This window comes from Priapulus caudatus, unplaced genomic scaffold (genome assembly GCF_000485595.1).
Source record: "Priapulus caudatus unplaced genomic scaffold, Priapulus_caudatus-5.0.1 Scaffold1541, whole genome shotgun sequence".
Classification (NCBI taxonomy): Eukaryota; Metazoa; Priapulida; class Priapulimorpha; order Priapulimorphida; family Priapulidae; genus Priapulus; species Priapulus caudatus.
In genome coordinates, this window is record NW_014578602.1 from 45886 (window position 1) to 49425 (window position 3540).

The following is a 3540-nucleotide window of genomic DNA, read 5'->3' on the forward strand; positions in this document are numbered from 1 at the left end:
GACTCTTCCACCCTTCTATGTAGCCAGCACCCACCCTCTCAATGACTCCTCCATCCTTCTATGTAGCCAGCACCCACCCTCTCAATGACTCTTCCACCCTTCTATGTAGCCAGCACCCACCCTCTCAATGACTCCTCATGCATCCTTCCATGTAGCCAGCACCCACCTTCTCAATAACTCCCCCACCCTTCTATGTAGCCATCACCCACCCTCTCAATGACTCCTCCATCCTTCTATGTAGCCAGCACCCACCCCCTCAATGACTCCTCCACCATTCCATGTAGCCATCACCCACCCCCTCAATGACTCCTCCACCATTCAATGTAACCAGCACCCACCCCCTCAATGACTCCTCCACCCTTCTATGTAGCCAGCACCCACCCTCTCAATGACTTCTTCACCCTTCCATGTAGCCAGCACCCACCCCCTCAATGACTCCGCCACCCTTCTATGTAGCCAGCACCCACCCCCTCAATGACTCCTCCACCCTTCCATGTAGCCAGAACCCACCCCCTCAATGACTCCTCCACCTTCTATGTAACCAGCACCCACCCTCTCAATGACTCCTCCACCCTTCTATGTAGCCAGCACCCACCCCCTCAATGACTCTTCCACCCACTACTTTTACGTAGCCAATATATCCACCCTCTCAATGACCTCTCACCCTTCTTTGCATCCTGTACCATTCTCAATGAAGCCTTACTCTTCTATGTAGTCAGAACGCTTCCATCGATGGTGATCGACCACCCACTCAATTTACGTAGCCAATACAACCTCTCAACGACCCTTCACCGTTCAACGTGGCCCGGAACTTGATTGAACTCATTGATTACCTCTTCGCCCTTTCATGTAGCCAGTACGTACCCCCCTCCCTACAATGATCCTACCGCCTCACTCACCAACTGCTGGCACCCACCACATATTGTTGTACTGAGGTTTTAAGGTTGATAACTCCACTGATGATCTTGTGTCTTGTAGAATCGTGGCATGCAGGTACATGCGTTACTGCCCAACGGCGTAGCCAGGAATTTGGATTGGGGGGGGGGTCCTCGAGCGAGTAACAATTTTTTTTTTAGTTAAATGTAAAAATAGTGCTTTAAAATCAATTTAGGCGCTGTTTTGTTGACAATACTATTTCTTCTGCAGCTTTTTATTTTTTATTTTTTATTTTTGTTGAATTTTTGTTTGGATTTTGATTTTGATTGGGGGGTCCTAGGGCCCCCAGGACCCCCTCCCCCTGGCTACGCGCTTGTTACTGCCGATGGTTGTATATATTGTTCAGTACTGGTCGGAGGTTTCAAAGGTTCGAAAGGCACCTTTCGAAATACAACACTTAAAGTGATTACGTCACCGTAAATAGTAAAAAATATTTCCACTTTTTCACAAAATATAAGTAATTCTGTTCACTTTTTATGGTTAAATTACTGCATTATACTTCCTATTTTACTATATTGTTCGATGTGAACATACACTCGTGACTCATACATAGCCCATGGCAAGCAATTAATGTCAGAAAGACAATATGAAATCGTCCAGGTTTTTTGGATTTTTAACTAGTTGATAAACAATCTTATCAGGTAAGAATTTGACGATACGTTTAGTCCCGTTAGTTCTTACTTTTAATGTAAAAAAATGGCAACAAACATTTTACAAATTTTAACATAAAAAATTCGTGACGTAGTCAATTTAAGCCTAGCGCAGACTTGCGACTTTTTCATGCAACTCGGCTGCGATTCTAGAATCGCAGTCGAAATTGCTGTGAAATCGATATGTCTGCGGGGAACGTGCAACTGCAACTCGTAGCGATTCTGGTCGCTTTCAACGAGTTGCAAGAAATCAAACTGAATTGATTTTCAGCAACTCGTCGCTCCCAATCGCTCCAAAATCGCTTCGAAATCGCATGTGTGCGGTAGGCAGTCGCTTGCATGCGCACACGCGGTGACACATCGACCGGTCGCTTGCGGTTGCAGGTTGCAGCGACGAGCAACCAAAATTCGCAAGTCTGCGCTAGGCTTTCCACGAGAACACTTCTACTTGCACGGCTTCCTTCGTCTGCACGCGAGCAGACCTGCGGGAGGAAGCTCGTACACATGCACGCACGCGCCTTGTTCTTGCTGCCGCTATTTGCAGCTTCCGAGCATTAATTGGCAACCGACGGACAGATAGAACGACGTTTTTACGCGCGGATAAACCTCCCGTTGCCATGGATACCGCCGAACGCCATCGGTCTATGCTAGTAATAGGCAAATCTCGCTCTTTCCTATTTTTCGATATTTCCTTCGCTCTCCCTCGCTCTCTCTCTCTCTCTCTCTTGCTCTCTCTCTCTCTCTGTGTGTGTGTACACCCCCATCGAGTCTCGTCCGAATTTCGTCGATCGTGTTCCTGATTTTTTGTTTCAGGATTCGAACGCGGTTTTAATAACGAGCGCGCCGTCGCCATCTTTTGATTTCTAGTTGTCGCTTATATTTTTCGTTAGCTTGCTGTCGCTTTTAGTTGCTGTTGACGCGCGGCGGTTGGGTTGTGGTGGTTTTCGTAAAGAGTGCGCTCGCTAGAGAGTTTCATCGAATGAGTGTTTGTGTAACACGAGCAAAGACGATTAGTCATGAAGCAGTCTGTGAAGTTATTTAAAGGGCCTACTTTGTATTGTGCGCATTATGAGCTGGGTGATGTAAGCGTGCGATGTTTTATTGTAGCTGTGTCGATGTGTCCACTGTGTACCAGGCAGGTCATTATTAGGTCATTATAAAATCGTTTTTGCTTTATTTTTTGTAAAGCTGTGTTTGTAATTGCTGTATGCATCGTGGCGCGAATTATGAAGGGATGGCAAGCGGAATAAATTTGTTTTATGTAAATTACGTGCTGCTTTTCTAGTGATTTGTAAAATAATATTGCAGCTCTAGAGTAGCCTATTACTCGTTATCAAGGAAGCCACACACATGCACGTCAGCAGCAGCAGCAATGGCAGCAGCAATGGCAGCAGCAATGGCAGCAGCAACAGCAGCAGTAACACCACACCACCACCAACACCACCAGCACCACCAGCAGCAGCAGCAGTAGCACGACCACCCCCACCATCAGCAACACCATACCACCAACACCACCACCAGCAGCAGCAACAGCAGCAGCACCACCGCCAGCAACAGCACCGCCGCCGCCACTACCAGCACCACCAGCACCATCATCATCATTATCATCACCACCACCACCACTACCATCACCACCAGCAGCACCACCAGCAGCACCAGCACCACTGCGTCCACCACTGCCACCATCATCATTAGCCTCGTTCACACGAGACCTCGTATTTATGAAATACGGTATTTGCGAAATACCGAATCTGAGTCAAATACGCGGCCGAGCGTTCACACGCTGATTCGCGGCTCCAGAAATACGGTATTTGCGAGCTGCGAGCTGCTTTAAACAATCAAGCGAACAATGCGAAATAAACAATGCAATGCGCCCCAACTCCCGGTAAAATACGTAGACTGGTCCGCGCTCGACAGTTCCACTCGCGTTACACTGGAACTGTCGAGCGCGGAC